Source organism: Ovis canadensis, chromosome 2 (assembly GCF_042477335.2).
Source record: "Ovis canadensis isolate MfBH-ARS-UI-01 breed Bighorn chromosome 2, ARS-UI_OviCan_v2, whole genome shotgun sequence".
Classification (NCBI taxonomy): Eukaryota; Metazoa; Chordata; class Mammalia; order Artiodactyla; family Bovidae; genus Ovis; species Ovis canadensis.
The window spans coordinates 135,241,717-135,264,627 of NC_091246.1; the positions used below are offsets into that span (position 1 = coordinate 135,241,717).

The window sequence follows — 22,911 nt, forward strand, 5'->3', positions numbered from 1 at the left end:
AAGAAACTTCCCTATGACTTTCAGCCTGAAAACGGTCAATACGTAAACCCAAGCTGATTCAAGGCTCATACTCAAAATAAGCATTTAATATCCATCAAGGAATAGCATCCATACGTCTGTTCTCCACTTCATTCAGTGTTTGATGTTGGTTCTGCCTCTTTCATATTTGTTCTTTCATTTCACATCTCTATTTTCCTTTGGACTTCCCTGGTGGCTCAGAGGTTAAAGTGTCTGCCTGGAAAGCAGGAGACCTGGGTTCGATCCCTGGGTTGGGAAGATCCCCTGGAGAAGGAAATGGCAACCCACTCCAGTACTCTTGCCTGGAGAATCCCATGGAGGGAGGAGCTATTGAGTACCTTAAAATCAGCCCTAATTAAATTCCTTTAATTGACTGCCATTATCTCCTGATCAGTCTACTCAACTCCACTCTGCACACCATCCTCCTCATTTTATCTGATGTTCTTCTGCTGGTTTAATGTTTTTGAAATAGAGTTCAAGTGCAGATTTCTTAATTTAGTAATGCCCTGTAAGTTAGATTCCAATCCACCAAGTAATCCAAAATATTTCTATATGTATTTTATGCTTTGTCCAAGTTGAATTTTTCATTATTCCTTGAGGATACTCTATATTTTCCAAACTTTGATTCATTTTTTATACTATTTCCTCTATCAAGGGTGACCTCACCTTATCTCCTGGGAAATTCTAAGCCATTTTTCAAGGACTCTTTCAAGGTTAACTACTTCCAGGAATCCTTTCTCCAACCCCAGGCTGAAAGTGGTTTCTCCCTCTTCTCACCCTAGCAGTTTGAACTATGCTGGTGGCATAAAATGTGGAATCACATTCTTTTTTACAGATAGTTATGTGTATACATACGGTCACAGTTTGGGCCGGTGTGCTAATAAAATATTTTATAGAGAAGACTGTATTAAAGTAGACTTAGAAAGGATGTTAACAGTGGGTTGAGTTTGGGTAGGCAAAGGAGATAATAAGAATATTAATAGTAAGAGAAAAAATAGAAGAATAAGGAGGTAAGACAACTAAAGGGAAAATTTGTATAAAGGAGAAGTTGAAAATAAGCTGAAAGGTAAAATGGAAGACATTTAATTATATGCTAAATAATTTAATCCTGCACACAATGGAAGACTTCTAAAAGTTTTTACATTTAGGAAGAGAGTGCCTGTAAGTGGTGTCCTGAGAAGGTTAAGATGATGCAGAGTATAGGATGGATTTGCAAACGGGAAGACCGGAGGCAAAGGAATAACCAACAGTGGAGCTAAGATGAAAATTCAATTATCTTTCTGGTTAAACTTGAGTCAATTTATAGATGTGATTGGCCAGAGTACATTACTGTATCAAAGAAATTGTCCCAAATCAGCTGCTTAACAGCAAAATCTTTCAGGTCAAAAGGATAATATTCCTCTTGGCAAACTATTTTATGATCAAATATCCTGTAATAGCAAGAAGAGAGTTTCCGGGCTAGTATCTATTGTTAATAAAGGCCTGCACTTGTACAGTTCTTTCTTTTCATTCCAATCCCTGGAAACACATTTCTGTATCTTCTTAATGGAAAAATGGAACCAATATTTGTAGAAGGATTATTAGGTTTCGCATTTAATCTTCACAACAAGGCTACAGTTTAGATTTTTCCCCCCATTTTACAGTTGTGGCACAGGAGTCTCAAAGAGTTTAGGTAAATTACACAAGAAAACATAACTGGTATGGAGTACTAACAAAAATTTGGCTACTGAAAGTTTCAAGTCTTCTATGCTTTCCTCTAAAATGTGGGTGAATCCCTAATACCAAAACCTGACAAAGATGTCACAAAAAAAGAAAACTACAGGCCAATATCTCTGATGAACATAGATGCAAAAATTCTCAACAAAATTCTAGCAATCAGAATCCAACAACACATTAAAAAGATCATACACCATGACCAAGTGGGCTTTATCCCAGCGATGCAAGGATTCTTCAATATCCGCAAATCAATCAATGTAATTCACCACATTAACAAATTGAAAAATAAAAACTATATGAATATCTCAATAGATGCAGAGAAGGCCTTTGACAAAATTCAACATCCATTTATGATAGAAACTCTCCAGAAAGCAGGAATAGAAGGAACATACCTCAACATAATAAAAGCTATATATGACAAACCCACAGCAAACATTATCCTCAGTGGTGAAAAACTGAAAGCATTTCCCCTAAAGTCAGGAACAAGACAAGGGTGCCCACTTTCACTGCTACTATTCAACATAGTTTTGGAAGTTCTGGCCACAGCAATCAGAGCAGAAAAAGAAATAAAAGGAATCCAAATTGGAAAAGAAGAAGTAAAACTCTCACTGTTTGCAGATGACATGATCCTCTACATAGAAAAGCCTAAAGACTCCACCAGAAAATTATTAGAGCTAATCAATGAATATAGTAAAGTTGCAGGATATAAAATCAACACACAGAAATCCCTTGCATTCCTATACACTAATAATGAGAAAGTAGAAAAAGAAATTAAGGAAATAATTCCATTCACCATTGCAACGAAAATAATAAAATAGTTAGGAATATATCTACCTAAAGAAACTAAAGACCTATATATGGAAAACTATAAAACACTGGTGAAAGAAATCAAAGAGGACACTAATAGATGGAGAAATATACCATGTTCATGGATCTGAAGAATCAATATAGTGAAAATGAGTATACTACCCAAAGCAATTTACAAATTCAATGCAATCCCTATCAAGCTACCAGCCATATTTTTCACAGAACTAGAACAAATAATTTCAAGATTTGTATGGAAATACAAAAAACCTCGAATAGCCAAAGCAATCTTGAGAAAGAAGAACAGAACTGGAGGAATCAACTTGCCTGACTTCAGGCTCTACTACAAAGCCACAGTCATCAAGACAGTATGGTACTGGCACAAAGACAGACATATAGATCAGTGGAACACAATAGAAAGCCCAGAGATAAATCCACTCACATATGGACACCTTATCTTTGACAAAGGAGGCAAGAATATACAATGGAGTAAAGACAATCTCTTTAACAAGTGGTGCTGGGAAAACTGGTCAACCACTTGTAAAAGAATGAAACTAGATCACTTTCTAACACCGCACACAAAAATAAACTCAAAATGGATTAAAGATCTAAATGTAAGATCAGAAACTATAAAACTCCTAGAGGAGAACATAGGCAAAACACTCTCAGACATAAATCACAGCAGGATCCTCTATGATCCACCTCCCAGAATTCTGGAAATAAAAGCAAAAATAAACAAATGGGATCTAATTAAAATTAAAAGCTTCTGCACAACAAAGGAAAATATAAGCAAGGTGAAAAGACAGCCTTCGGAATGGGAGAAAATAATAGCAAATGAAGCAACTGACAAACAACTAATCTCAAAAATATACAAGCAACTTATGCAGCTCAATTCCAGAAAAATAAACGACCCAATCAAAAAATGGGCCAAAGAACTAAATAGACATTTCTCCAAAGAAGACATACGGATGGCTAACAAACACATGAAAAGATGCTCAACATCACTCATTATTAGAGAAATGCAAATCAAAACCACAATGAGGTACCACTTCACACCAGTCAGAATGGCTGCGATCCAAAAATCTGCAAGCAATAAATGCTGGAGAGGGTGTGGAGAAAAGGGAACCCTCCTACACTGTTGGTGGGAATGCAAACTAGTACAGCCACTATGGAGAACAATGTGAAGATTCCTTAAAAAATTGCAAATAGAACTACGTTATGACCCAGCTATCCCACTGCTGGGCATACACACCGAGGAAACCAGAATTGAAAGAGACACGTGTACCCCAATGTTCATCGCAGCACTGTTTATAATAGCCAGGACATGGAAACAACCTAGATGTCCATCAGCAGACAAATGGATAAGAAAGCTGGGGTACATATACACAATGGAGTATTACTCAGCCGTTAAAAAGAATTCATTTGAATCAGTTCTGATGAGATGGATGAAACTGGAGCCGATTATACAGAGTGAAGTAAGCCAGAAAGAAAAACACCAATACAGTATACTAACACATATATATGGAATTTAGGAAGATGGCAATGACGACCCTGTATGCAAGACAGCAAAAAAGACACAGATGTGTATAACGGACTTTTGGACTCAGAGGGAGAGGGAGAGGGTGGGATGATTTGGGAGAATGGCATTCTAACACGTATACTATCATGTAAGAATTGAATCGCCAGTCTATGTCTGACGCAGGATACAGCATGCTTGGGGCTGGTGCATGGTGATGACCCACAGAGATGTTATGGGGAGGGAGGCGGGAGGGGGGTTCATGTTTGGGAATGCCTGTAGGAATTAAAGATTTTTAAATTAAAACAATAAAAAATAAAATAAATAAATAAAATGTGGGTGAATCTTAGACACACTGCATAGTGTGATAGAACTTTCACAAGAAGTTCTAAATGACACTAACTCTAGGGAAATAGGCCAATCATTAACAATTTAACAAAAGCCCTTACTCACTACTTATATAATTAAAGAGTGAGTAGATTAATCTGTTCTGTAGTAGTTTACTTCCTTATGAATAGAGAAGAGGGGGGAAAATTGACACTTGACTAATTGTTTTAAAAATCCCTTTGAGCAATTCACCTTCAAAACCCCCAATTATTTATTTTCAGCTAACTTTTACACCCCAACTTTCCCTTACATTTTTGTTGAGTTAGTTATTGGCTGCACTGCTCAGCTTGCAAGACCTTAGCTCATTTCCAAGACCAGGGACCAAACTCCAGCAGTGAGAGCAGAAGAGTCCTAATTACTGGCCTGCCAGGGAATTTCATACATGCCCCAAATTTTGAAGATGAAGTTTTACACAGTGGGTGGCACAGTGTTTTAGAGATCTCCACACGTACTGAGAGTGTTCTGTTACAGTGTGACCTCTGCAGTAGCCAGTCTCCAAGATGGCCCCCAGTGAGCCTCCCTGCCTGGCACTCTTGCCTCCATATAGTCTCTGCTCTTACTGCATAAGGATTGGTCTGTGTGATCAACAGAATACAACAGGCATGTACCTCCCAGATTAGGTCATAGGAATATTGTGGATCTGCCTATCTGTCTGGGATCACTTGCTCTGGAGAAGCTGCCAAGTCATGAGACAGCCACATGGTAAACAGCTGAGGTTTTCTGCTAACACCCACATGAGTGACCTCACAACTAAATCCTTTAGCCCAAGCAGAATTCAAATGATTGACAGCCCTGCTGACATTTGGACTGTAACCCCATTAAAGACACCAAGCCATTCCACCCCAGGTAAGCCATTTCATAATTCTTGACATAAATTTTTTATAAATTTCATAATATTTATAAATTTTATATTAAATTTTATAAATTTATAATTTTTTAATAAAAAAATTCTCCAAGCCAGGCTTCAACAGTGTGTGAAACACAAAATTCCAAAGGTTTGAGCTGGATTTAGAAAAGGCAGAGGAACCAGAGATCAAATTGCCAACATCCATTGGATCATCGAAAAAGCAAGAGAGTTCCAGAAAAACATCTACTTCTGCTTTATTGACTATACCAAATCCTTTGACTGTATGGATCACTACAAACTGTGGAAAATTCTGAATGAGACCACTTGACCTGCCTCCTGAGAAATTTGTATCCAGGTCAAAAAACAACAGTTAGAACTGGACATGGAACAATGGACTAGTTCAAAATCAGGAAAGAAGTACATCAAGACAATATATTGTCACCGTGCTTATTTAACTTCTATGCAGAGTACATCATGCGAAATGCTGGGCTGGAGGAAGCACAAGCTGGAATCAAAATTGCTGGGAGAAATATCAATAACCTCAGATATGCAGACACCACCCTTATGGCAGAAAGTGAAGAAGAACTAAAGAGCCTCTTGATGAAAGTGAAACAGGAGAGTGAAAAAGTTGGCTTAAAGCTCAACATTCAGAAAACTAAGATCCTGACATCTGGTCCCATCACTTCATGGCAAATAGATGGGGAAACAGTGGAAACAGTGGCTGACTTTATTTTTCTGGGCTCCAAACTCACTGCAGATGTTGATTGCAACCATGAAATTGAAATACACTTAACTCCTTGGAAGGAAAGTTATGACCAATCTAGACAGCATATTAAAAAGCAGAGACATTACTTTGCCAACAAAGGTCCGTCTAGTCAAGGCTATGATTTTTCCAGTGGTTATGTATGGATGTGAGAGTTGGACTGTAAAGAAAGCTGAGCGCGAAAGAATTGATGCTTTTGAACTGTGGTGTTAGAGAAGACTCTTGAGAGTCCCTTGGACTGCAAGGAGATCCAGTCCATTCTAAAGGAGATCAGTCCTGGTTGTTCACTGGAAGGACTGATGCTGAAGCTGAAACTCATACTTTGGCCACCTGATACAAAGACCTGACCCATTTGAAAAGACCGTGATGCTGGGAAAGAGTGAGGGCAGGATGAGAAGGGGATGACAGAGGATGAGTTGGTTAGATGGCATCTTCGACTCGATGGACATGGGTTTCGGTATACTCTGGGAGTTGGTGATGGACAGGGAGGCCTGGCGTGCTGTGGTTCATGAGGTCGCAAAGAGTCAGACACGACTGAGTGACTGAACTGAACTGAACTGAACTTTTATGCATGCATGTAGAAAAACTTTTATCATGCAGGACACGACTTAACCTTGAGTCAAATCTTTATAATCAACATTGAAATATAAAATCAGTAACAGTAAAATTTGCATTAGTATAGAGATTAGTGACAAACACTATATTTACTCATTTTTTTTTTATGCTAGCAGGTTGTATTTGTGTTTCTGAGGGGAAATGAATATCTCGATGAGTTGTCATTTACAATTTTGCACCCAATTCCAGTTTGTTTTTTTTCCAGATACCACTAAGCAAGTGAAATGATAGGACAGGAGCTGGGTGTTCTGCAATTCAACTAATTTCCGACACTATCTACCTAGAGATAGCATCCTTTCCCACAGATTAAGGGTTACCTTCTACAAGCCTGTGCTTCTCCTAGCCACACCCTCACCCCCACCCCACTTCAGATGTCAGTCTCAAGCCCAAGTTTTCACCTGAGCTTCTGACCTACTGGCTATAGATCAGAGGTTCCAATGATCTCCTCCTCAGATTTAATTAATTTGCTAAGCACGCTCACAAAATGCAGAGAAACATTTTACTTCCTAGATTATCTTTTATTATAAAAGAATGTGATGCCAGAACAGCTGGGTAGAAGACATACATAGGGCAAGGTATGGAGAAAGGCTCAGAGCTTCCATGCCCTCTCCTTGAGTGCCACTCTCCCCAGATCTCCATGTGCTCTCTGGACGCTCTCTGAACCCTGACCTTTTGGGGTTCTTATGGAGGCTTCATTGCATTAGCCACTGGCGATTAATTCAATCCCCAGTTCCTCTTGGCTCCCAGGAGTGAGGGGGTGGCACTGCAAGTCGTAAGCCTATAGTTATATGGTTGGTTTCCCTGGCAATCAGCCCACATCATTAGGTTACCTAGCGGCTTCCAAAAGTCACCTCATCAACTTTAAAAAAGACAACTCTTGACATGTAAGAAATTCCATAGAAGCTATGCGCCAAGGAACAAAGGAAGACTAAACACACATTTGCTACTATAAATCATGATACTAATTGCTCAACATTGTATATTTCTGCGAGAAAAAGAAGAGAGGGAAAGAAAAGTGAGGAGAGAAATATGTAAAGATTAAAATGATTTGGTCCAAGAATTGGCAAACTATACCGACTGAATCAGTCTGCCTGTTTTTATATTTTTGTATGCCCTGTGAGCAATGGCACCCCACTCCAGGACTCTTGCCTGGAAAATCCCATGGATGGAGGAGCCTGGTGGGCTGCCATCTATGGGGTCGCACAGAGTTGGACCCAACTGAGTGACTTCACTTTCACTTTTCACTTTCATGCATTGGAGAAGGAAATGGCAACCCACTCCAGTGTTCTCACCTGGAGAATCCCAGGGACTGGGGAGCCTGGTGGGCTGCAGTCTATGGGGTCGCACAGAGTCGGACATGACTGAACCAACTTAGCACCAACAGCAGTGAGCTAAGAATGATTTTTGCATTTTAAAATATTTTTTTAATATAAAGATAATGTTTAATGACCTGTTACAGAAATTAAAATTTTAATGTCTATAAATAAAGCTTTATTGAAGCACAGCCAAGTTCATTCATTTACGAATTGCCTATGGCTGCTTTAGTGCTACAACAAAGTCAAGCAGTTGTGTCAGAAACCATGTGACCCATACCATTTAGAATATTTCCTATCTGACTTTTTACAGAAGTTTACCAGCCCTGATTGAGACTAAATGAGAATCAGAGTAAGAATATGGGGATGATAGGTGCAGTTTTTATTCTTAGTATAAAACACAAAGGGTCACTCAGAATCCATTATAATGCTGATAAAGATGTTTGTCAATGTTTTAGTAAACTAACGGCAGTTGTGAAAGGAAAATCAAAATGGAATTGATATTGCTAGGAGAATGTCCTAGTATGGAGTCAGGAGGCCATTTAGGAAGTGTGATTTCTGCACATAGCCTAGATGGAATTTGACCTTTTGACTACTGCTGTTCAAATGAAGCATCCAGAACAACTGACAGAAACTTGAGATAATTATCAGACCCTTAGCCTAAAACAACTCATGATAATCATCACTTAAGCACAAACATTTCTCTTCTTGTTTCAGAGTACAAGCTCATAGTTTTGCCTTAACAAGTCACTGACTCTTTCTTTCTCAGGATATTTTCAGTTTTACTTGAATCTGTGTCTCTTGAATTGCAGTTCTTAAGAAAGACTAAATGAAACTCTTTTTCTTATTTGCATTCTTCTGCATTTTTTTTTTTGGTTGACAGAAGATAAAAGTTTTCTTTCCTGATTTTATAGCTATGATGCTGGAATATTTGCCCTGCACATCTATGACACTCAGCTAATATAAAGCTGCAAACGCCAACATACATCTTCAATAACTATTCAATTTTCCATGGTTACAAATCAGAGGCTATAATAAGATTTTTTGTGAATGTGTGTGTGCCACAGATAGGAAAGTTCGGAGAGAATGAAGCTGAGGATTTTTTTCCATTTTACTCTTTTATTTATTTAATACCACACTGTAAATTATTCAAAAGCCATGTGCTCTTTGCAGCATAGCTTCCATTGTTCTTTAGGCTATTACTAGCAGAGGATCAATGTGCTGACAGGTAGCTCAACCACAAACTATAGTTTTAACCAGGGACTAGTGAAGCTGGAACATGGGACTGTATACATTTCTCTTTAACTATAGAAATAGATGCTAGCAAGATTCTGTAGCCTGCATTCCCCATCTAAAAGGCATATCTGAGCATAAGGTAAATGACACAAGCACGGCAGCGTAGACAGAAAAAATGCAGTCTTTCATCTCTAAACTAGACTGAATTTAATCTACCCTGAATGACATTCTGATTTTATCTTCTATAGAAAATCAATCATTCAACAGCTTTTCAGAGTTGGCTATTGAGTGCCTAAGAGTGGATGTGATTACCCAAGAAAAGTGATGGGCTGGGGATAGAATGTGCATGTCTCATGGGGTCACACCTGGGTCTGAGCTCCAGTAGCTGGGGCCTGGACAGGGATAAGCAGAAGTGACCTCAAGCTACAGAACGCAAACTGCAGAAAATCTTCAGGAGTCAAGAGATTTCAAGAAAACAATGCCCAGGTGGGATAACCACACGTCAAATGCCTCCTGATACGATGCACTTGCCACAGCCAAAAATGTTTAAACTAACCCTAAGCAAACTTTTAGCATCTAATTTTCAGTTATGAAGAAACACAGGAAAGAGAGAATAATGAAGAGAAAAAGTCTGACAAAATCAGAATATAAAGTTTCCTATAAGAAACTGGACTCTCACGGAAAAGATAATATTGGGGCAGGGTGGAGGGGAGGAAGAGAACTATTTTAGAATAAAAGGAGTTGAAGAGATATAATTTAAGAGATTTACATGCAATGTTTAGTCCTTAATTATATCTTGATTTTTAAGATATAACTAGATATTCTGGGAGAAAATGAGGGAAATTTGAATATGTGGTTATGTATGAGAATGTGCTTTATTTAAATTTAGAAACATATACTACAATGTTTAGGTAAATTCTTCCAGATCTATAATTTACTTTAAACTAGTTTAGCCCTTGCTTTATATAAGAGAGGAAACAATATTATATTTATATGCAAGTAGTAGTTATATGTGTATTAATTCAACTTTTCTGTATTATTGAAAAATTTACCACAAAATGGTTTTTGAAAAGAACAAACAAAAAAGTCTTTCTGGGCAAAGGAAGGGAAAGCCATATAGCAGCTTTACCAGAACACTGATATAAGGGTTTACACTAGAAGGACAGAATTCAACTAAGCCACAAAAAATAGGCAGAGAAAACAGATTCAGAAAAGAAAGTACAAGACCTAGAGTGATGCCCCGAGATGCTTGCACGTAACCCAGTGGTCTTTACATTCTTTGGACAGCTCTCCTCCATGGCATAGGAACTGACAACATACTGGGCATGTTTACAAAGAAAACTGAGCCTTTGACGCTTTGCCCTCTGACCCTCTTTCCCCTGTTTGCAAATTTCAGCTACTAGCCTTCCTAATCATTTTCTAATAGGACCATACTGATTTTTACATTAGTCTTTAGTTATGTATCTCTCTCATTTTATACCTATTTCAAATCTCATCCGAAGGTTCTGAAAACAGCAGCATCACTTTCATTTGTTTCCATCTTTTTTAACTTGCATGAATCTTTTTCTTTCATATTTTGAAAGCTGTTTTTGATAGCACTCAAGCTTTGAAGATTTTTTGCTTTCTATATTTTCAGGCTATAAGAGTACGTTCATCATTATCTCTTGTTTGGAATCTGTCCCCCTAAAACCACCAAGACACATGCTTCTGTTCACAGTGCCCTTTCCAGGACTGCACAAGGACTTGGATGGCAGGAGTCCCTCTGCCCCAAGTCCTAGAACAATCCAACCCAACAGCCAATTCTTCTTCATGGCCTAAAATTAGTCTCAGAGTAGTAGCTTCCAAGTTTCTAACTCTGACTTTTGAAAAATTATATAATCAAGAAAAGAAGTAAAGGATTTAGCACTGGATGCTATTTAACTGAGGTGATGAAACAGAAATCCAAATACTTGAAATCCCTAAAATTAATATTGAATTTGTGATCTATGGAAAGATTAAGGCTTCCTTTCCTCCACTTGGCCACTTACATTTATCCTTTTATACTTACTTAGATGCTCAATTATTATGTCCTTGATTTCCCCAGGTATTCCTCTATAACATACTTCATTACTTCATCTTATCTTCTGCTGGCTTTTGTCAAAGGTTGACAAAATATGAGAAGTAGAGTTGGAATTAGAAAATGAAAGTTGACTTCCTGTGAGAGCTGACTCTATCACAGTGCTTTCTCACCAACAGGAAAAAATAAGCTGGTGAGAGAAGAGACTCATTAGAAAGCAAATATTAGCTCCTATCAGTAAGGGAGAGGAAAGCTAGACACAAGTAACTATATCTCCTAAGGAATTAGGTGTAGGAATGATAAAATAAATCTAAGTTTTTAGCAGAGCAATATTGGTGCAAATAAACCAATGAAGAGAACTTGTGGAGCAGAGGGATGGGTGGGCAAAACTAAAAGAGAACTAAACCCTAATCATAGGTGTGACTGTTACAGTGTTGTAGAATCCAGTGGATGTTTTCGGCTTCTTCTGAGACTGGGTCTCAAGCAAACCATTATCCAAAGAGTCACCACTATCACATTTAATGCTGGCTAACTCCATGCGAGGGAGAATGCCCAACACAAAAGACTATCATGCCCTGGGACCAGTATTGATTCTACTAGTTATCTGTTCGTCAGTTGTACCCACAATACATGAAATCATTTTTAAAAGCCCATGTATTAGGACTGTTTATATTAGATTAACGATGGTTGGATGGCATCATGGACTCGATAGACGTGAGTCTGAGTGAACTCTGGGAGATGGTGATGGAAAGGGAGGCCTGGCGTGCTGTGATTCATGGGGTTGCAAAGAGTCAGACACAACTGAACGACTGAACTGAACCGAACTGAACTGAACTGAACCCTTATGTGGAGGTTAAGGGAGATTCTTCATAGATACCCTTTTTCATATAAGGAGAACTTCATATGTTTCAGCCTCCAAAACAGAAGGGTAGGTCAAGTAATTTAGAAAGAAAACAGAAACATGTCAGATGAGACTGTACTAGAAGGGAGCATGTAGCTACCCTACATGAGTATAAAATACCAGATTCATAATAATTCTTGAGGTACTAAGAACAGTTAACATTGTCTCAGAGCCTGGTTAGTGATTAAGGGAAATCTTGAAAGAGAAAGCCTCTTGATGAAAGTAAAAGAGGCGAGTGAAAAAGTTGGCTCAAAGCTCAACATTCAGAAAACGAAGATCATGGCATCCGGTCCCATCACATCATGGGAAATAAAGGGGGAAACAGTGGAAACAGTGTCAGACTTTATTTTGGGGGGCTCCAAAATCACTGCAGATGGTGACTGCAGCCATGAACTTAAAAGATGTTTACTCCTTGGAAGAGAAGTTATGACCAACCTAGATAGTATATTCAAAAGCAGAGACATTACTTTGCCGACTAAGGTCCATCTAGTCAAGGCTATGGTTTTTCCTGTGGTCATGTATGGATGTAAGAGTTGAACTGTGAAGAAAGCTGAGAGCTGAAGAATTGATGCTTTTGAACTGTGGTGTTGGAGAAGACTCCTGAGAGTCCCTTGGACTGCAAGGAGATCCAACCAGTCCATTCTAAAGGAGATCAGTCCTGGGTGTTCTTTGGAAGGAATGATGCTAAAGCTGAAACTCCAGTACTTTGACCACCTCATGCGAAGAGTTGACTCATTGGAAATGACTCTGATGCTGGGAGGGATTGGGGGCAGAAGAGAAGGGGATGACAGAGGATGAGATGCCTGGATGGTATCACCGACTCGATGGACGTGCGTTTGATGATGGAGTTGATGATGGACAGGGAGGCCTGGCGTGCTGTGATTCATGGGGTCTTAGGGAGTTGTACACAGCTGAGGAACTCAACTGAACTGAACTGAACTGAAAGAGAAAGAATCCAGGTGGCTAGAAATGGTAATGTTCAATCAGAGAAAAAGGAAAGAATACAGAAGCTACAGATGTGGGTATTTAGCAGAATCTATTCAATAACTGATTATTATAAAGCTAGTTTGTGAACACTATAAACAATGCAGTGATTGCTAAAGCAATTGTAATATTTTGAACCAACAGCCAAATCATACCTAACAGTGAAACAAGACAGAAGAGATAATTTAGCAATAGTAAAACTGGAAAACTGAATACAAATTTTTCATTATTTCCAGATGATATAATTGTGTAATCAGATAGTTATAATCAATTGAAACTCATTTTAATTAATAAAGCAGTTCAGTAAATTAGCTAAATAAAAGATAAATAAAAACCAATAGCTTTTCTATATTTTGTCAGCCACCATTAGACATTTTAATAGAAGCAAAATCAGAGAGATGACACCTGGCTAATAACACATGAATCAGCCTTGTGCAGCTTCCAAAGGTACAAAAATTCAGAAAAAAATTAACAGTCTTAACAATGCTGAAAATTAAGACTATAGGCCAAACTACTGTAGGAACTGAAAAAAAATTGACACTAATTACAAGAACTATTGAGATCAAATGGCTATTATAATTTGTGGCCAAGTCATATGCATATGTTCATTATTCACAGCAGTCAAGCAACGGTGCTTCATTTTTTTTTACCTTAAACAATTATAAAAATATAGGGTCAGGCATATTTTTAAATTAAAGGTTAAAAACTAGTAAAGTTACATTTGAATCAGTTCTAATGAGGTGGATGAAACTGGAGCCGATTATACAGAGTAAAGTAAGCCAGAAAGAAAAACACCAATACAGTATACTAACACATATATATGGAATTTAGGAAGATGGTAATGATAACCCTGCATGCGAGACAGCAAAAGAGACACAGATGTAAAGAACAGACTTTTGGACTCTGTGGGAGAGGGAGAGGGTGGGATGATTTGGGAGAATGGCATTGAAACATGTATACTACCATGTAAGAAACAAATCGTTAGTCTAGGTTCAATACAGGATACAGGATGCTTGGCGCTGGTGCACTGGGATGACCCAGAGAGATGATATGGGGAGGGTGATGGGAGTGGGGTTCAGGGTTGGGAACTCATGTACACCTGTGGTGGATTCATGTCAATGTATGGCAAAACCAATACAGTATTGTAAAGTAAAAAAATAAAATTTAAAAAATAAATTAATTTTTTAAAAAACTAGTAAAGTGTAAGACAATGCAAAATATGAAAATAATTCAAAGAGAACAAAAATAGCAGCAACAAAAAAGTTGTCCACACAGCAAAAGGTAGTTGGAAAAGGAGAGAAAGAAGGAGAAAGAGGAGCAGTGGGATGGAGAGAAAAAGTGAACCAAAAACAGAAAATGTAAAGCAATATGGGAATAACAGGCAAGTAAAAAAACTCAGTTATGGAAATAAATAAAAATGAGTTAAAAACAAAGTCTCCAGTAATGAACCTTAAACAAGATACAACTACACATTGTTTATAAGAAACAAACTTAAGAAAATGTGACATAAAAATTTTAGACATATATGGAAATGTTTATCAAACAAACACAAAAGGATACAAAATTAATATCAAAGTGATACAAATGCAAAGATCATCAGCAAATGAAATGATATATTAAGAAACAAGAAAAAATTATAACTATCATGAACCATTTTGCATCCATTAAATGCAAGAAAAAGTGCAAGTGCCGCTGAGCAAGACCCTATGTGGCCTTCCCAAGACAGACCCCTACCCCAAGTTTTCTGCCTACTTTTTTTTGGTAGAAAAACTAATCTCCCAGCCCTCCCCTGAATCACAAAATTTGACTCAAGAATTAATTACTGAAAAGATGTGAACAAAAGTAACAGTGGGGAGAACTGGTAACAATTTAAGTAGTAAATCAGCCATATAGCAGTCATAGAATCTCTAATTTCTCCTTGAAATACACAAATAACAGTGTCTGACACACATTGCTGAGTGATTTTACAAGTGGAAGAAGTTAACCATATGGAGACCATGAACACATAGACCCCAGATCAGCTGAAGCCTAAGGACTGATCAAGTTAACACATGACACTGCCGGCTACCTTACCATAAGCCAAGCAGAGAATTGTGCGCAAGGCTGGTCACATACCCCACGGTCTCCTCCCTCATCTTGCCCTTAAAAACTTCCCCGAAACCCACTGCAGAGTATGTGGTTTTTGAGCATTCGTGCCTGCATTCCTTGTTTGACACCTACAATAAATGCTGCATTTTCCTTCATAACACATGTCAGTAGATTGGCTTTAGTCTGAATGGGACACGGGACCCAAGTTTGATTCAGTAACACAAGAGTAATTTTTTTTTTTTTTTTAGAAAATACAAGGAGAAATTGACAAAATTCACAATCAAATGGGAGGTGGTATAAGATTCTTGGCTTCCCAGGTGGCTCAATGGTAAAGAATCTGCCTGTCAATGCAGGCGATGCAAGAGACCATGTTCTATCCCTGGACTGGGAAGATCCCCTGGAGGAGGAAATGGCAATCCACTCCAGTATTCTTGCCTGGAGAATTCCATGGACAGAGGAGTGAATTCCATGGACAGAGGAGTCTGGAGGGCTACAGTCCATAGGGTTGCAAAGAGTCAGACACAGCTTAGCACACACACATGCAACATACCATTAGCTGTTTAATCAACATACCATTAGATTGTTCAACCATCAAACTTATCTTCAGTTGATCAATTAGAAAAAAATAAATCTGAATAGAATAATAATATAGGCCAAACTTTGGATCCACAAATAGATTTCTTAGCTATATAGTTAATATTTACCAGCAGAAAAAGATTTATTCATTCAACAAGTACTAATTATAATCTATGTGCAAGATAACCCTGATACCCTGAGCCAAAGATAATGCCATTGTGTTGGTCATAAAAGAACTCCAGGACTCCCCCAAAGCAACAGTTGTTTTTACTACACTGTCTGATCACAGTGTAACAAAACTAGAATTAAATACACACACACACACACACACACACACACACACACCATTTTTTAAATACTCCTGAGAAGAACTGAAATCAAAACTGCAACTAATAATGTTTATAAATTAGTGTCAATGAAAGCATTGCATATAAAAAACATACAGGGTATAGAAAAATTTAACTCAGATGTCAATCTATGGTTTTAAATGATTCCATCATTAAATAGGAAATATTAAAACTTAATATCCAAAGTACTCAGTTCCAGATAGAAAGATGAAAGAGAACATAAGTAAAATAGGTCTGGTTAGACTATAGAAAGTTGAACGAGTCTATCCTCTCACCCTAACAACCAAAACAAACCACATAAGCTAAAAAATCAAAATTTTTAAGCCAATCAGAAATCTAAGGATATAAAGATACCTAAATAAGTTAATTCAAGAAATGAGAAAGCTCTGCATAGGAGAAAGGAGACCACAGCTGCTTTTATCTCAAGCATAGTGGCAAGAATGAGGACAATCGTACCACTGATGTGTGTAAGGAGGAATTCCACATGGAACACACTAGAATGCAAAGGAACCTCTGCTACAGGGTCTCTCTAAACCCACATGCCAACCTTTTCCCACAGTTCTTCTCTCGATACAAAAACAATTTCCCAGTAACTCAGAAAGCTGGTACTCAGAGTATAAAGGAGAGAAAAATCATCAAGAGTTTGGAAAACTGGTGACTCATCCATAAAGCACTAAAGAATTTCTTGCCGGTGCTTCATCTCCAAACATTTTTGAAAGGAAAGCCTTGATCCTACTCTAAGATGTTGAAGCCACTGGTGAACTGAATCAAAAACTAAAAAAATTAATTCATAACAGATCAGCTCAACAACAACAAAAGACCACACTTACTTTGGTTCCACTCTAGCAATATAGCCAAAGAAGTAGCATACTCATTTAGGATGTAAAATTAACTTCAGTGTCTAGTATCCTTTTATGCACAATGCCTTCTATGCAATTAAACATTTGGAGACACACAAAAAAAAGCATGAAAATGTGGCCTGCAATCAAGATAGACAAGATCTACAGGAGACCCAGAGACTGCTCAAAGGTTGGAATTGTTAGACAGAGACTTTCATATCTAATAAAAATATTAACAGATCCAAGGGAAATGTGGACAACATGCACGAAGACAGAGAATTTCAGCCTTGAGTTGCAAGCAGAAAAAAAGGGGTGCTAGAAATGTAAAATACAGTAGCAGAAATTTTGACTAGATATATATCACAGTAAATATCCTCACTTTATTCTTGATCTTAGAGGAAGAACATTCATGAAGTTAATGCAGTAACCATTAGGCATGGCAACCCACTCCAGTATTCTTGCCTGGAGAATCCCCATGGACAAAGGAGTCTGGTGGGCTACAGTCCGTGGGGTCACAAAGAGTCGACACAACTGAGTGACTAAGTACGCACATGCATTAATGAAGTTAACTGGGGCATCTCTGGTGGCTCAGCAGTAAAGAGTCTGCTTGCCAGTGCAAGAGACATGGGTTCAATCCCTAGTCAGAAGATCCCCTGGAGAAGGAATACTCCAGTATTCTTGCCTGGGAAATCCCATGGACAGAGAATCCTAGTGGACTATAGTAGTCCATGGGGTCACAAAGAGTCAGATATGACTTAGGTTCTAAACAACAACAACATGAAGCTAATTGCAAAGTTGGAGGAGAGGAAGGACAAGGGTTTGTTTGTTTGTTTATTTTTTCTTTAGATGTCTTAACAGTGAAGAAATATCCTTTGGGGGTTGTGGGGAGTTCATTTTATCATAAATGGAGGTTGAATTTTGTCACATTTTTTTGCATCAATTTAGGTAATTTAACTGGCATCAGAAGTGGGATTCTCTAGAACAATCCTGAAAAGGGTGAAGGGACAAGGACTGATGAACATTTAACACTGAATTAGCTAACAAGTTACCTGTAACATGAGACAGCAGTCACACCACCGGTTATTGGAAGTAAAGAATTCCATTCAGAAATGGCAGACCCCATACCCAAGGACTTGGCTCCCTAAATACATTTTTTAAAAAAATGCAAAGTCATGACGAGCTAAATATACAATCCTTTTGGTTATCTTTGTCTGCAATAGCTAAAATCAAAGTAAAGCAAAGTATTGAGGTAAATTCTGGTGCTACAGATTTTAGTCTCTAGCCTTAGGGCCATGATCAAAAGGAAAAATCTGTGCTGGAAAAGCAAATAGCACTTCTACAACATCTAGTTGGACTTTCCAGGTGGCGCTAGTGGTCAAGAATCTGCTGCCCAAGCAGGAGATGCAAGAGGCACTGGTTTGATCCCTGGAAGAGCCCCTGGAGAAGGAAATGGCATCCCACTCCAGTATTCTTGCCTGGAAAATTCCATGGACAGAGGAGCCGGGTGGGCTACAGTCCATGGGGCCTCAAGAATTGAACATGACTGAGCACACACACATACACAACCTCTGGTTACCAAAAAGATAGTTGGGGGCGATGGACAAAAGACTACTGAAATCAGAAAGTGTAATATGAAGGAGCCATTATCTCATTTTATGAATCAATGTCATCAGTTCAGTTCAGTTCAGTCGCTCAGTTGTGTCTGACTCTTTGCGACCCCATGAATCACAGCACGCCAGGCCTCCCTGTCCATCACCATCTCCCGGAGTTCACTCAGACTCACGTCCATCGAGTCCGTGACGCCATCAGCTTCCTGAAAACATTTACTAAATTGATAATGAGAGTGAGAAACTTAGGGGCAGTTTTTTGGTTTTGTATGTTGCAGAATGGAGGAGCATGTTTGAACTGAGGCAAGACCCATCTCTCTACTGAACAATCACAGACAACTGTAGAATTTCTCTGGGAGGAAAGACCCCAAATAGAGCTGACAAGAAGACCACGTGAAACCACTACTGGTGGTGCTGAGAGGCTATGAATTGGGTCCTACAGGAATGGACAGTTACTCTAGACAGAGATTTGCATAGCTGGTGGTGGATGCAAACACTCAAAACACTGTGAAAGGACTGGGACAGAGCTTATTATACCAATTTGGATCACCAAATGACATACCTTTAGACAAAGGAGCACAGTTTACAGCCAATAGTCTGAGAATATTTTAATGATAATTCATAAAATGTAGCAGTGGTTTTTAAATTTGCGTTTTCAATGTTTGAAACTTGAGTTGAACTCATGCACAGCTATGATAAAGGAACAACATACTATTTTATTAACTGGAAGACCTGCTTCATTTTAATAAAATTCTTCATTTATTTGTTCTCTATATTCATCTTAAAATACTCATAAGTTGCATCTTCTCCATATACTATTTGGTGTCTACAAGAGTAGCACACGGCAAATGCACAGAAATCTGTAAAGGTAATGGAAATGATAGTGTTGATGGCAATGAATGATACGTAGATAGAAAGTATACATAGCTAATTGAAAAAATTTCTATTTCTTTATTAAAGAGTATCTAGGAACAAGGAGAACAAAAGAAGAATAGTTAACAGAAAAAAAAATTATCAAATTTTTAAAAGCAAAATCCAAAAGGAAGGTGGAAAGGAAGCAAAGAAAGAAATCACTTAACAAAACCATTCAGTAAAACTTGTAATAAGAACCAGGAAATGCCTAAGGCACTGATACAACAGCAATTAGATCCACATTTTCCATTAACATTCTATCTGATGCCTCAGGGAGTCTCAGCTCACATTCCTGGGAGACATCATTCTTGAAGGTTGGTTTGCTTCTTGTCTTGTCCTTTTTTCTTTCAGAATTATTAAACTCTATCAATGGTATTAAAACAAATGTCTATCACAGGCAAGAAATTGCTTGTAATAAGAATTTGATTGTTTTGCAAATGGATTACTTGATTATTTTGATTTTGATTGAGTACAGGGCATGATGAATGAGCATTGCCATTTTACGTTAATTCATTAATAGTAGATAATCATTCCTTTATATTCAATAAATGCCATTTTGTACATTTTTTCCCATAATTCTTAATATCATGGTAGTGATGAAAGAAGGATCAGAGAAACTAGGCTTCTCCAAGGCCAAGATCATACGGGATGTAGTCATCAATATTAAAACTGGAAAGGATGTAAGAGTTTATCTATTTGAACTTTCTCATTTTGATACAGGAAAAGCTTTAAGTTCATTGAGACTCATCCAGAATCACACAGGTGGGTTAGCTGCAGATCTAAAGGAAAGCCACAGTCTTCTGACTGCATTGTTGCTACTCCCCACTTTGTACATCTCATAATCCATCATATTCTGTAGTCAAACCAGGAATCAATTTGTCTTAATTGGGGTTTTCCCAAGAAACAGAATCAATAAGCTGTATTCATATATAGAAAGAAATTTTTATTAGGAATTGGCTCAGATCTTTGTGGATGCTGGCAAGTCCCAAATCTGCAGTGTGAGCACCGTGAAGGGAAACTCACACAAGGATCGTAAAGACATACCTACCTTAGGTCACAAGTGAAGCTGAAGTGAAGTTGCTCGGTTGTGTCCGACTCTTTGCGACCCCATGGACTGTAGCCTACCAGGGTCCCCTGTTCATGGGATTTTCCAGGCGATAGTACTAGAGTGGATTGCCATTTCCTTCTCCAGTGGATCTTCCCAACCCAGGGATCGAACCCGCGTCTCCCGCATTGTAGACAGATACTTTACCGTCTGAGCCACCAGGGAAGAGGGAAGCTTTCATTCAAGTCTCAGAGTTTATGGACAGGAGATGAATTTACAGATATCAAAATTCCACCACTATAATTCTGACCAGGTTTTGATATTTCAGAAAAATGAAAGCATTTAAATGTAAAAGAACTATTTATTATCTCCCATTCCTATCTTCTGAAGCATTTGGATTTCTGATCTATACTCACAAGCAGTGAGTTTACTTTGAGTACAATTCAAGGCAGTTGCTATTGCAAAATGACTTGAATATGAAACTAGTCTTTTTAGGGTCACCATCTGTTGTTCATGACACTTAAAATAAAGGAGATTTCAGCTGCTAAATATTCCACAGAAACATATGAAGAGAATTCAAAAGGTTTGGGTTTCTAAGAAAATATAATATCCTGTAGGCAGAATGAAACCCTTTCTTCAAAGTGTTTATAACAAAGAAGTGCTTAATTATCTTTGATATACATAGATCTTTCCTAAAAAAAAAAAAAAAATACATGAATTAGATCAAGGCTTCTGTAAAGCAAGTGGAATGATGAAAATCAGTGATATTCTTATTTATAATCATGTAAGGAGAGAAACTAATGAAGGCAAAGCAATCTTCACCAAGTAAATGGCTCTGAAAAGGCTAACTGATGTGTTCCCCTTATTTTAGACATAAATATGCATCAATTGTGCAATGACAGAGTTGAGCTTTGAAGGCCAAGTGGTCTAACAGTGTTTCTCTAGAGGGGTTAATCAGAGTTCCTAGGCCTTAGAGACTCATTTTAAAATGATCTGAATATGCTACAATGTCTCATAGGAATAACTGATGAATACTAATTAAGATTCCAAATTCCTGGCAAATAAAAAGTTAAAAGACAAATGCTTAGACATAAGAGTACTAGTAATGTTTTGAGCTCCTCGGATGAAAGGTTTTCAAGAACAGCTCAGTTGGACTATTACAGAAGAATAGGAGCTGCCATCTTTTGTGAACCACTCTAATCTATAATAGTCTACCCTGTCAATAAACCAGTTAAACTGTGGCTTTGTCAGAGAGCCGGGGTCAGAAAGTATTATCGTAGATTGTCATTTTGCTCTCTACATGCTGTGCTACACATCATTTTAAAATGATATGCTGTGTTCAATATTTTATATGACTGAAGGATAACTCTAGACTTGAATTTATTGCCACACATACCTGCAACTAAATCATATAATATTACTTCAAACACTATTTTCAAGATATCAGCTAACATAACTGATGATATACTATTTTATATATAAATTCATTTTGTCTCATTTTTCATTTTCCACTTTACTGCTTTATAGCTATATAAAATATCTTACACTTGGAAAATTCTTTGACATCTTTACATATAATCTAATTCTGTTGGAGTTGGATGCCTAAAAAAGAAAACTTGTTCCCTTGATGAAAAATACTTTAAGGTTTTTTTTTTTCTTTTTTATCTTGGAGTTGCTATGATTTGGGGAAGAGCTCTTTGGGGACAAAAATCAATGCCTTCTATTGCAAATGCTTGTTTTCAATATGACTGAAGAAAAAAATCAGGATACAAATGTTTTGTTACATTTGTCTCTGAATTACTGATATCTTGTGCAAATATCAATTCATCCTGAATTTCAATTGCAATTTTATTTAATTGTCCTCAACTTGCCTCACAGTGACTATTTCAACATGTAAACATCAGCAATCATCTTACATTCCAAAGTTTAAACCAGCAACCTCATTCAACAAAAATCAATGAGGTGCTTTCCAAGACATTGTATCATTTAATATATAGAAAACTCAATAAAACAAGAGTGTTCTTACTTAAAAGAAAGAAGAAACTTGTTTAATATGGGCAGAGATCACACAGTGATTACAGAGAGCATTTATCCCTTTGAAATAAAAATACTGACCAACAACCTGAAGACAGATTTGCTCACAAAGTTTTTTCTTCTCTTTTCTGAAAATGTTATGGCAGCCTAGCAGTATAATTAAGTGAAGAGAGACCAGGATATCTAAGTACAGAGGCTGACATTGTATTTGTTTTTTTTCACAGTTTTAATAGAACCTCTTAATGAGATGTGAGGCCCACAAACTAATAACTACAGCACCTAACTTTCTTTTTTTGTTATTAAAAAT

The 22,911-nt window shown here is 37.7% G+C and overlaps 1 non-coding gene across 1 annotated transcript; it reads left to right on the forward strand.

The window, feature by feature from the left end:
- Positions 1 to 204: 204 nt before the first annotated feature.
- TRNAS-GGA (transfer RNA serine (anticodon GGA)) lies at positions 205 to 276 on the forward strand. Its single transcript has one exon. It is a non-coding gene; the product is annotated as a tRNA-Ser (tRNA).
- Positions 277 to 22,911: the final 22,635 nt, after the last annotated feature.